Raw genomic sequence first — 14,285 nt, 5'->3', positions numbered from 1 at the left:
TTGAGGCAATGTTGATCAATCAATACCGAGCCGGCACAGGAGACCTCGATGCCGGATGTCAGCTTGGACTTAAGAACCGGATCTGGTTTCCCATTAATAGAAAACCATGCTTATGGTGACGAGAATCACAAAAATAGGGGAGTTGCCATAATAAATAGTGCCCCGATGCGGAAAAAGATGTGATTCTTGCAGTTCGCCAGACAAACTAGACAGGATTGCACAAAATTTATATACAATACCAACGAGGATCTTTCGCCGGTCTTGTTGGCTTTACCGTTAGCCCGCTTCTTGTGAACGTCATTGTTCCTAATAAACAGGAATTCTTTCCTCCCATTCGTGTTAAACAGTGTTCATTGGTAAACTTAGCCATGTGGAACGGGGAGAAAATTTTTCTCAGGGACTCCGAGAACCACGTGACAGTCGACTCAGTGAGGTTTACAGCGAAGACTTCAGTAAGCAACTAGTTATACATAGTTTGAATTATTTTGACCATCTAAATTCTTCGATTTATAAGTAAGCCAATTTTGAAAATCGATCTGGTGAGATTTTTCGGGTACTAACTCGTCCTCAGGAAGGAATCAGATTTCTGCCTTCAGCATCCACGTGAGGGTTCCTTACGCCTAAATCAGTAGGCGTAGGTTGATCGTTTTCATTGACAAATGAGTTTGGCAACCAAAACCCTTGTTGGATGATGGTAATGCATGCTATTCTTGGAAGTTTTCGGGGTTTACAGTGTGACAAAGATGCCCACGACGACGTTTTTGGATAACGAGGCATCTGGCTGCTTTAATATGATACCTATATTGGGGCTTACATTAGATGGACCTCCTCCTACCATCAGCAACACGTGGAGATTTCTGTGAGGTCCATCCGGAACTACAAAAGCGTATCACGTTCTTTAGAATAGTTTACAGGGCCACTTTGGAGTTTCATCTGTTAAAAGCCGAAAATAACATCGACGAGTGACTGTGAGTACAAGAGACAGATCCAAGTTAGTATGCCATCATATTCCATAAATCGTCATATCGTCCTAACAGGACTAAGATTTGTTCCGTTATTAGTCGGCCCGAATTAATCGGTTTGAGGTTTTATTTCAAACGGAATCGAATTCACTTTCATTCTTGGACACAATAGAGCAAGGATTTTTAAGAGATGGGTTGCTCTTCAGTGCGCTTCTGGACCGCACTGATAATGCCAGTAAGGTTCCTGAAATCGTAAACTCTCGGGTAATCTCTGACTTACAGGTCGCCGTGTTTGTTTACTATCGGAAAACTGAATACAGAGGAACCTGAACGTCCAAGAATGTGATCTGGTTACAGAATAGTGGGTAACTGCCCCCAGCCACAAAATTATTGACTTCTCTAATGCGAAAACAAGTTTTCCAGCGTTGCACCGGATTAAATTCCGGTCCTGCAGAGTGTTACTCTGCAGGATGTGGATGGTAATTTTGACTTAGTACGGTCATAGTAACACTTCGAACCCAAGGGTTGTATCTGCTCATAAGTAACAAATCCAATCTACAGCAGAATGTTAATCGGGACTAGATGGCTCAGTGGTTTGAGCGCGAATTTACTGACCGGAATTCCCGTAGTTCGAACCAGGCCTCTGCCTTTCGACTTCCCCTGTTTAGGCTTGGGCAACCTGGCAGTATCCCAGCTCTCATGTTTCCTTCGGGTGGGATGCAAGTTGGGCTAGTGAACGAAAGGCTTCATCTTTTAGGCGTATTCGGTTGATGCTGTGAAGCCGAAAAGGGTCGTACAGTTGTTTCTTACTTGTCAAGAATCTTGGCAGTTCGCGACTTTCCAGCAAGTGGTGAATTTCGAGCCCGCGGCTATCCCATTGGTAATCGATCACGATATTATTCAGTTATGTGTGACTGTTCAGCGACATAGTAGACTAGAAACTGGGTAGGTCAGAGTCGTTATGCCTCAGTGACGCTATTCGACCCATAAATGTTGTATCATTATTCCTTCGTCTTTGTAAGACACCAACGCATGTAATGGTATTGTGGCCTAACAACCATACTTTCTGCTGTAGATATATTTAGCTCAGAGAGCACAACACGTTTCTTACACAAAAGTAGTTAGACTAATGGATAGGAATTTACCTATAAGCTGAAGACTGATAAACGCGGGATTTGTCGTGCAAACTATTTCCAGCAAAGGCAGGCCTCAATTATGTTGACTGCAAACCCGAGTGTAACTGGAGCGGTAAAAAGAACGGGTCAAAAAACACCAATAATACGAATGGGCTTATAGTTACTGAGTTATGGTTACAACGAATAGCACTGACCTGAGCTTTCTTGACATGCAGGTTATTCGAATGCTTCGGGCTCAAGAAGTCTATTCAGGTTGTCAAGCCACTAAGGTCCCAGTCTTCGTGATGTGTGAGAGCAAAACAATAAGTCTTGATCCCGATGGACAAGACCCTGCAGAATCCACTCACTTGCTGATAAGTGTGTCTTAGTCGCAAGTCGTTACCTTGCAGATCAGCACTCCGCACCTCAAGAATGACATTTTAAACTTCCTGTTTAATCACCGTTAATCACGGTTGATCAGCCATTTGCAGCTGTCTTCAGCTAGTTGCCAGGAGTCTGCAAGTTTGGATTTCCCTGGAGGTTCGTGAGTGCACATTTCTGATGATTGACAATGAGGATGGAGTGTCTGTACGGCCGGATTTTCGGCAAAGAATGGCATCACCTACATGACGAGAGTCCTACCATCACTGCATTGTCATTCTTGAACTTCGATTTGAATCTGAGGAGTATCAACTGTCAGATAACTCATCCCTGTGCTGAATCCTTGTCGATCCGGCATAATCCTTAGGCATTTTCTCACCTTCAATTCAGGGTCTTAGCAGACGTAACCCAACATCTAGGGAGAACGACACCAAGTTTTTGTCCGTCTAAACTCTATGATTTTCTTTCTTGGAAGGTGCACTCTTCAGAGAATCTGCCATAAGCCTTTCCGTTCGATTCGTGTGCAATCTCTGTTTGTGTGCAACCTAGTAGCGTGTGACCACTTGGCGATTTAGGGAACTGGTACACTTAGTGTGGGATAAGTTGTTAGGCACCAGACTCTCCATCATGCATCTATCACATCCTATCATGTGTTGGTCATATCGTCGTCCAGAACCATCACAGCTGATACAACCCTCAACATATTAGCCCAAAGTCGAGTCCATAAGGAGTTATTTTGTTTTTCCTTTTTTCCCGCCATCTGAAGCGCTGGTTTCCCCAGACTGTCTATTATTGCTTTTCTTATATCGATCCATGTATATCTCACACCACTCTTTAAGTGTTCTTGTTATGAATTCCAAGAGCAGACAGAACTTGTTACCTATATTATTGTTCATATCCTTTCTGCAACTTGTAGTTCGATCTCAGTTCGATCAGATTCCTTTTTTCCCAAGACTGTTTTATTTTGCCAGGAAAATTTAGCAACACTGCCCCATGTGGAGCGATTATATCGCCAATGCATATGAGTTTCGGAAATTATAATTCGTGGTGCAAAATTTAAGGACGGGGACTCATTATTAAAAGGGACATAGTCGTCTTCTCCAGAGATGATAAGAAACTAAACTTATCGGATGACAAAAACAAAAACGGCCACCTACTGGCATCAGTATGTGCTGAAGACTAATTGGAGACAGGATAGGAAGGTCATTCTAGAATTCATATCGAACGGAATCGCAGAAAATGCACAATAAGAACGCAAGATAAAGCAGCATATAATGGTAGGATGACGGGACTAATTGGAGACAGGAAAGGAAGGTCATTCTAGAAATCATATCGAACGGAATCGCAGAAAATGCAAAATAAGAACGCAGGATAAAGCAGCATATAATGGTAGGATGACGGATTCTCTACCTAGGTCAGCCGAGAACTTTTGTGAACAGAGGCTAGGTAGGACGAGGTCACGTGACATGAACTGGCTGACTGAAGGGTGATGGAGTTTTATCCCGCGTGCAGGTTACTCACCTTCTGTCACTTCTGTCCGAATTACATTGCATTCAGCTAATAGCCGAAACCCATTGGTTCCGAAACTCGCCGGAGATTCATGAGTACGCACAACACAAGCACGCGGGTTTCTTTTCACATAAACCTAATTTCAAAACAGTTGAAGTGAGTGATTTCTGTCCCTGTTGAATTAAAACAGCGAAAGGTGTGAGTATCATGTTAGCTGTTACACGTCGAATCAATAAATTGCGGATGGGCGGTAACAGGCATTTTGAATTGTCGCTTAGACTGTTACAAAATGGCTTAGGTTTTCCAAAGGATGAGCAGCATATCTGTGTCACTGATTGGGTTCCTGCCTGTGTGATTTGACCGAGTCGAAATGCTTTGAGTTCGTCGTGCTTGCGTTGTGTTCGTGCAGCTATGTATACCTTCCCGGCCGTAGGGCAAATACAAATTAGTAACATTCTGCGTCCGTACCTTGGGCAAGCCGACACGTTTGTTTTTCTCCACGCTAGTGGTTCGCCTACCTTGTTTTAGCATTGAAGTGGTGTGTGCATATGAACGGAACTTGCATTATTTACCCACCGCTGGTTTGCATTGTTGCAATGATTTGTGTTTAAATTCTGTCGATGAATGGCCACTTTCCTTTCAATAGAATTTTCCCAGGTGATCACAAATTATTCACGTCTATGATTGAGCTGGCCGATCAGCAAACACGAGTCATTGAATGTTAACACGCCAGTAACTTTCTCCACTTGTGTTTTGCCACAATCTAACATCATTTGGAGGTTGATGCTAAGACACCTTAGTCATCAATTTCCTCACAGATTTCAGTTTAGTCGGCATGTAGTTTCGTGAAACCTTTGCTAAAAAGCCTTTTGCTAAACTTTTTGTATTTTTTTGAACCTTTAAAATTCACTAGCTATAGTCCAGCTCTCTAGTTTTGTTAACTATGATTGGAAGAAGACCGTTACACCACTTCAGAGTGAAATCGTCAAATTGATGAAACTGCCTTTTCAGGAACTAGGATGATGCTTAACTTCCGAATTTGTAGCCTAAAAGAAAAGAAAAAAAGAATACTCACAAGGTTGCTGAAAACTCTTTGATACCCCACGACCGGTTTCGCCTTTCTTGGGGCTCATCAGGTAAGCGAATTCAGTTGTAGAATATCATAAACGAGCGATTCAGTTGAGTCTCTTGTGAAAAACAAACTGATTTGCAAATGAGTGCATTGTTCGAGAAGAATGTTGACTTTGAGAGCGTAATTTAGTTTCACTGATGTAGAAACTCACAGAGCCCGTGTTCGCGTAGTCTGGTAAAGGGGCCGACCGCAACTCGTCCTTCCATCATCTTGTGGCATCTAATTATACTACATTACTGTACTGTGTTATTCTGTCTGAATGCCTACTTTCAACCTTTTTGGGTATGAGCAAATCCTTTATTCAAAAGTGCGGTTTGGTCGGGTTGTTGGTCCGGTAGCGTCTATCAGAAGGTGGTTCACCCCAGTTGCACAGCTGTCGCACGCACCTGCGCTGCCGCCTCACTGCGCGCTTAAAAGTGAATGTGGAGTGAAAGCGTGCGGTAATGAGAAGAGGGCGACTACTAAGCATACGACAGTTGGATTGAGGGTTATCTGACGCAGACGGAAACTTTACAATAGAACAACCCTCACGGATTTAACAATACTGTGTGTGCGTACGTACGTGTGTGTGTGCGCGCGTGTGAGTGTGTGAGTGCGTTTAAAGAATTAACCACTTCCGCTAGGACTGGACTGGAAACTCTTGGTACCTTGCGCATCCTTGTCCGAGAAAAACAAAGTTTGATTGTTTGGAATTATTTAAAGTCAGCGACATATAATACTACATTTCAGCACATCGGAAACAGCGAATTCCGTAAAAGGGAACCAAAGTTCAGATTTATATTGGCATCCCTGGAAGAGATCATTCATTGAATCTCGAATAAAAGGGGCATCTTCCGTTGTGGTTCGGTGATAAACTTGGCAGACTTACACAAGGGATTATTATTATTATTCACACAGTCTGCATAAGCAGTGTGGTGTGGGTTTCTCAGACAAGTAGCTCCGATAATCTTCGTGCAACCTAGATTCAGTACATTGTCGAATAGATTTAAAAAACGGTGTATTTCCGTAATTTATGTCAATCATACTGTGAAGGATTCTAAAAATTTTGGATATTAGAGTTAGACCTCTAATTTGTAAACTGTTCTCAGCTCAGCTTCGCGCTTCTCAAGGAATGACCTCAAAAAGCAGTCTTAGTAATAGTCATTTGTGTTCTTTTACTGAAGCCGAAGTTGTAGTTTTCCCCGGAGTAATGGCTCCTTTTTTTCAGAATAACTTTAGGCTTCCATCAGTTTTTCAAGTAGCTCTGTATCACGGGTCGTTTTATTTATGAACGGAAACGTCCGAGCAACTTCAACGTAAACACTCGCTTCAAGCTCAAATTCAGTTTGTATGCATGTTGCTTTCGTTATAAGTCACTGTATCTCTCATATTATAGTATGAAAAATGAGTTGTTTTAAAGTCTCAAATGGACGCTCAGTTTTAGGGAATTTTAATGGCCTAGTCAGGTGAAAAACGCTTGGAACCATTGAGTAATCATCATTTTTGGAAATGTTTGGTATCAATTGGGAGATTTATTGCTGGGCAGCGTTTCGCTTCTAACACAAAGGCTTCTCCAGGTCAAATGGCTAGGTTAGTAAAGATTTAATGCGGAAGGAGAATCAATCAGCTAAGTCAAGCTAAATTGCAGTTAGGTGTCAACCGGGGGATTTTGTGTGCTAGAATGTTGGCCGATGGGACAACACAACCTACATGGATTTGGGTTCCGCCTAGAGTCTAGTTTTTCTGGTTCAGTTAACGTGATGATCCTTCTTAGAGCTCATTTGCACTTTCTGTCCGTCTGTGTAGATGAGCTAGCGCCACGATAGTTGTGTAAGAAGGATTCTATTAACTTTTGCCGGGTTGGGACTTCCACCCCCTGATTTTACTAATGATTCTACGTGAACTGACAAACACACAGTCACGTGTCAACTTGACTTATCTAAGACCGCTTTCCATATGCTCACCAGTTCCACATCCTCGATTCTGTGATTTCCGCCGCCTCGACTATCAGCCGCTGTGGTGTGGATCGCAGTCCCCGTCTTAAACTTTCCACATTATCCAGATCTGCTTTGTCCCGTGTCTAAAGCGTGTACCGCCCTCGCTGAGTTTTTGACAAGCGTTTGGTATTCTTCTGCATTCCTTGGTGGTTTGTTTATCCTTGTTTTATGCTCACCAATTGTGTGTTGTGCAATTCTCTGACAATTTGTCCTATGTAAATCTTAGTGCAATCGTTGCAAATAATTTTATACACAGTCCCTGGTCTTTTCAGCCGAAAGGAGATCTTTCATTTGCACCGGAAATGAGCGTAGCGTTTTCCCTCCTGGAAAGCTACACTAATGTTGGCTGAGTTCAGGAGTCTTCGAATAGACTCCGATGTTCCTGCTTTGTATGGAATGACTGCTATACCAATCCGTTCCTTAATGGGTCTAGATACCGGAGCCAATATCTTTCTTAGTAGACGCTTAATCAAACTCACTGGGTACCCGATTTCAGCGAGTTAGCTTGACTTACTGATTGGTTCTCCTTCAGCCTTAAATCTTGACCAACCTCACAAACTAGTCACTTTGCCTGACGAAGCTCTTGTGTCAAAAGCGAAACGTTGCCCGACTGTTACGAAACTTTTCCGAAAACGATATCATGGGTTGTCAGTCTCTAGGTAATCGAGACAGGTTATCTGCGCACAGCCCAAACTATTGTTCTCAAGTTGGGTACAGAAGGAGACGTAATTCAGAAAAAACTGGCAAAGACATGCACCGAAACCAGTCTGTAGTGAGCGCCTCTTTAAAGTGGGAATTCTTCACACAGAGAGGACTTTTCTTATGATTTGCAAGGTAGTCATAAAATCACAACCAAACGACTGTCTCCATTGCTGCATTAACAGTGAAAATTGGGTTCCAAAATAGGAAACAGCACCCATACATTCACTTATGACCTCGAGTGTCCTCCATGAACTATGGAATTCATTGGTGTCCTGAGATGGATGTACTAATACACAACTGCGTACGATGCACGCATACGAGTTGTACGGGCAATTGAGAGCTCGGAAGTTGGCCTTGGGAAGATGTGTTCCAGTGTCGCTTTTATGTTCTCCACGACTGTTCTTTTTTGAATCGGAATGTTTTGAAGTTTGCAGGCCCTTAGCTCAAACGCTGCATCTTTTTTTGTGTTCCAATACTGGACGTGGATAGAATAAACAAGTAGACATGGTTCCGTTTCAAACCGCAACGGAGTGGCGAATGAATATGATGCTTGTACCCCCTTGTATAACTTTACGTAGCCGGTGATACTTACTTGATTACTTACTTACTTACTTACTTACTTACTTACTTACTTACTTACTTACTTACTTACTTACTTACTTACTTACTTACTTACTTACTTACTTACTTACTTACTTACTTACTTACTTACTTACTTACTTACTTACTTACTTACTTACTTACTTACTTACTTACTTACTTACTTACTTACTTACTTACTTACTTACTTACTTACTTACTTACTTACTTACTTACTTACTTACTTACTTACTTACTTACTTACTTACTTACTTACTTACTTACTTACTTACTTACTTACTTACTTACTTACTTACTTACTTACTTACTTACTTACTTACTTACTTACTTACTTACTTACTTACTTACTTACTTACTTACTTACTTACTTACTTACTTACTTACTTACTTACTTACTTACTTACTTACTTACTTACTTACTTACTTACTTACTTACTTACTTACTTACTTACTTACTTACTTACTTACTTACTTACTTACTTACTTACTTACTTACTTACTTACTTACTTACTTACTTACTTACTTACTTACTTACTTACTTACTTACTTACTTACTTACTTACTTACTTACTTACTTACTTACTTACTTACTTACTTACTTACTTACTTACTTACTTACTTACTTACTTACTTACTTACTTACTTACTTACTTACTTACTTACTTACTTACTTACTTACTTACTTACTTACTTACTTACTTACTTACTTACTTACTTACTTACTTACTTACTTACTTACTTACTTACTTACTTACTTACTTACTTACTTACTTACTTACTTACTTACTTACTTACTTACTTACTTACTTACTTACTTACTTACTTACTTACTTACTTACTTACTTACTTACTTACTTACTTACTTACTTACTTACTTACTTACTTACTTACTTACTTACTTACTTACTTACTTACTTACTTACTTACTTACTTACTTACTTACTTACTTACTTACTTACTTACTTACTTACTTACTTACTTACTTACTTACTTACTTACTTACTTACTTACTTACTTACTTACTTACTTACTTACTTACTTACTTACTTACTTACTTACTTACTTACTTACTTACTTACTTACTTACTTACTTACTTACTTACTTACTTACTTACTTACTTACTTACTTACTTACTTACTTACTTACTTACTTACTTACTTACTTACTTACTTACTTACTTACTTACTTACTTACTTACTTACTTACTTACTTACTTACTTACTTACTTACTTACTTACTTACTTACTTACTTACTTACTTACTTACTTACTTACTTACTTACTTACTTACTTACTTACTTACTTACTTACTTACTTACTTACTTACTTACTTACTTACTTACTTACTTACTTACTTACTTACTTACTTACTTACTTACTTACTTACTTACTTACTTACTTACTTACTTACTTACTTACTTACTTACTTACTTACTTACTTACTTACTTACTTACTTACTTACTTACTTACTTACTTACTTACTTACTTACTTACTTACTTACTTACTTACTTACTTACTTACTTACTTACTTACTTACTTACTTACTTACTTACTTACTTACTTACTTACTTACTTACTTACTTACTTACTTACTTACTTACTTACTTACTTACTTACTTACTTACTTACTTACTTACTTACTTACTTACTTACTTACTTACTTACTTACTTACTTACTTACTTACTTACTTACTTACTTACTTACTTACTTACTTACTTACTTACTTACTTACTTACTTACTTACTTACTTACTTACTTACTTACTTACTTACTTACTTACTTACTTACTTACTTACTTACTTACTTACTTACTTACTTACTTACTCACCTACTAACTTACTCAAATACTCACTAACTCGCTTACTGAGACTTTGCGCGACAGGTTGTTCGAGCCAAGGAGTGCACCAACATTGTATTGGTGTAGAAAGAAAAATTACCAAGCCATTTTATAACAGCCACTTTCTCTGATTGGGTAGTCCCTGCATCCACTTTGGAGGTCGTTTTGAAATTATGGCTTGCATCGAGCCAATCTGCTATAAGCCCTTCACTTATCAATGAAAATGACCGGCCTTCTTTCTCTTGTTGATGAAGTTAGCGTCCACATTTGCCTTGTGTCATCCGTGCATTTCTGTTTGCTTCGGATTACACATCAATCAGGTCTGGGCTGAGTTTGTTGGAATTCCAAACCATCTACAGCAATAGCATTCTGCCAAGTAATTTTCCACACCATCAGTACCCCTGATCTGTCGTTCTATTCACGTATTCCCGTACAAACGTGCCATTCATGGAAGAGACCGGGTCGGCTCCGGAGAGAATCCATATTTCATCAAGCTACTTAGCATCTTTTGTTCCATAGGCTTTACACAACCTGGGCTAGTGCGTCGGCCATCCAGTAACATAGCTCCTGCATCCTCCTCGTTATGAGCACCAGGACTTATAGCAAAACTCTTCCGAATTCCATAAGCTCACTGCCTACTTAATTGAGATTATGCGAGTTCACTCTGCGCGATAAATGGGACTGCATTTACTTGAAGACTAAGTTCTGTAACCTGAAGGTCTTTGATAACTTCCCATGGTTTCCGATGATTTTATTCTCAGGTGCATTCTTTCTTTGTGGTGTTTGAGCTATTTCTGTTGACGGAAAAAGCATGGTTCACAGCCGAACTACATGCTACCCCATTTGACAACGTCATGCAAACGGGCCTTGTTGATTTCAAAACTATCAGGTGTTTGTTCGTTCAGTTTTGACTGAACTGTTCTCAGTTTTTGTTTTTAGAAGGGACTCACCTCTGGCCGCTTCAGAACAAGGCACCAACCGGCCGGTATCCAAAGCGAGAAGTGCTATACACCTGATAGTGAGGAAAATCACGCACGCAAATGTGGACAAACATACAACTGTCATTCTCACCACTTGAAAAGCTTTACCATCTTAGGATACTGTGTGTTAGAAATGTTGAGAGAACACGGACAAACTCAGTACTTTGTTTCATTCGCTACCGAAGGAACCAGTCATGGATAACGAGAACCCAATCGGCGTCCGGATTGGGCAGATCAATAATCCACTGGGAAAAGTTAACCGGAAAAAATTTACGGAGCGGTTGATAATCAATAGGTCCTCGCCAAAAATGTACAGATAAAAATTACCAAGATTGCTGTTCCAACGAATGACGAAATTTTATGCATCGGATCAAATTTCTGTTCTGATCACCTGGAAGATAAACCACGTCGGTCTCTCAAAACAGTGCTTTTGTATACCCATATGATCAGGTTCCAACTGACCAGAAACGTACTAGGTCAGCAGCCATAAAGTACTCCTTCTGGTTTATGGCTGAAGAATTCAAGCAAAGTATTGTACTTTGGAGAGCTTGTAACGCAACTGAAACTTGACTGTTCCTAATTATACACGTTTAACGTACGACCTTACGTGCGCACCTCCCTCTCTCCACGAGTGCCGGACAGGAAGGAGTAGCCTGCTCGTACATCCCCCTAAGTGACCTTGAACTGTTTTTCTGTACCTCTTGTGACTTGTTCTCACGGTTTTGGTGTCGAATGCACGTGCGCCTGCACCGTGGTCGTTCTGCCTTCCAATCCGTTCGTCGTGCTTGCGGTGTTTCCGCGTGCCGCTGTTTCTGAGTTAATCCTGTGTATCCGCCACCTTCCAGGGTACTACATCGACTCATCCAAGCTACAAGCTAACCTTTAAATTCAGCGGGTAACATCGGTTCAGTTCAGACTGTCAATGACGAGCAGTCAAAACTTACGGCCACTGTATTTGGGCATTGACCACTCAAGGTTAAGTTCAGTAAGTAGTGTAATAAACGTCGTTGCACCATACGAGGATCAGCAAAGACCTCGCCCATACAAGAAGGTGCATCTGACACCAGTGGATTCCCGATGTACAGCAGATCACCCAGCAACAATAATAGGGCCTGTGCACATTGCAAATCATTTATACGTACGGTCATTGGTGAGGTGCGTGACAGAAGTATTGGTTGGTTGCTCGGTAAGTCCATGAGTTAAATTATCGAAGGATACGGAACAACAGGACAGGCATTCGCAACCAAAAACCCATCAATACGACTCGAGATCGCTGGTTTCATTTGTTGCTAGGGCAGTGCACTAGCTGGTCAGTTCAATTAATTCTAATGGAATTGCGTTTCCAAAGGGTTTTGTTAAATTAGCAGCTAAGCAGTTAAACGTTATACTTAACTATACAGCAGCCATAACCCGTGTGTATCTTAAGAATTCGCCTTTGTCGTATCCCTGACAATATCAAGCCACCTAAAACTTGTGTGGCATTGGTTATGGGGGAGAAGTATTTTCTTGCCTTGATTATTGTCCTAGTCGAGTTCAAAAGCAGTCTGTGAATTTCAAATTTGCACGGATAACATCCAGGAAAGTGTTTCGTCTGAATCCTCACTTCTCATCAGTAGGTGTGTAAGCTAGTGTGTCTATCAACTTCGAGGACTGAACAACCAACAGTAACTTCGCGGACTTCACGGGGAATCTGAAGCAATCTGTCAAGGCTGCATACAATCGAGGTGAACAGACTCTTTGCTTCCGAACACACCTTGCAAGCTGTGAGTAGGAAATGCATCTTGCGTCGTGAGAAACGAGGTTGCTAGGCTGCACTTAGCTCACACATGCAGTCGACCGGCCTCATAATTGATGATTACCACTCGTTCTACTTACCAGTAATACGAAAAAAATTCACAACCATGTGATACTGTGACGGACAGGGCTGCCCCAGCTGTACATATCAAAAGAGTTAGGCAGCGAAATGAAGCTCCATCTATTCAAGTGTATGTGATGGTGACTGAGGCCCTTGGTGGGATTGTCTATTCGTTTTCTGTCCTCTGGTCAACAAACAGGAACATATTAGCTGCCTTCCCACCAAGGACAAGCTTTTGTCTTGCTATGCTTGTTTCTTGAAGCTTCGCGCCGATGCGTAGAGGTTCACCGAGAGTCTCAGGAACGCCATGGAACGCCGGAGATAAAATTTACATATAAGTGTGTTACATTTCTGAGTATCTTCAGAACAACATAAGTCTGCCTTAAAGTATCACTATCTTAGTGGATTTTGCATGAATAATTAGTTTGATGCTCGTCTCATATTCCGTTATGCTCATCTGTGTTGTCACCAGGCTTGCTGTTGAGTTTCCTGAAAATATTTATTTGTATATTTTCAAATGACATCTCCTTACGCTGCAAGACCTTCCTAGATAAAGCTACAATTTCGTGTTCTAACGGTATAATTTTTCCCTTCTTGTTACGTGAATGTAATAAGAACTTTGGCTAGTAACTTGAAATTTTTGCGCTGAATTTTTAAAGCTAGCGTCTAATTCTGTTGTGTATACACCAGGTAATCTCGTACTGTTAGCATAAGCGTAGCGCTTAAGGTGCACTTCTGTGACTCTTGAATCAACAGCTTCAGTTCTGCTGAAAGACGTCTCGATCGTACATAAGGGAGCAGTGAAAACAGGAGGTCTGAGCGTCTAATCGCGCGATTTCGGAGACCGCCTGTAAACAAGGTTGCAACTGAATTATAAGCTACTTACAATATCCAAGTAGTTGAATGAGTGGGCCAATATGAATAGCTTAATTTAGACTTGATGCTCGTCATTCTCGATTGTTTTCCAAGACAACACCAGCTTTTTCCAACGAGGTGAGCTTTTGCGGTGACAGGAAGCGGGCTTTCTTGTTTGCTTCGATTCAAGTGGCAATAACCCAATATCTGAAATTTTGTCAGCGTTGTTGAGCTGTGGCAATCCACTACTCTCCATTGTCAGGTTTATATATTTTTTCATCCTCAGTTAAAAGCTGTTTGATATACGAATAAGATGAAACAGCCGCAGAGTGCTTCTTGTCATCTGAGAAAACACCGACTGAACATTATAACACGAC

This window comes from Opisthorchis viverrini (genome assembly GCF_000715545.1).
Source record: "Opisthorchis viverrini unplaced genomic scaffold opera_v5_61, whole genome shotgun sequence".
Lineage (NCBI taxonomy): Eukaryota > Metazoa > Platyhelminthes > Trematoda > Opisthorchiida > Opisthorchiidae > Opisthorchis > Opisthorchis viverrini.
This window is presented reverse-complemented; position numbering follows the sequence as displayed.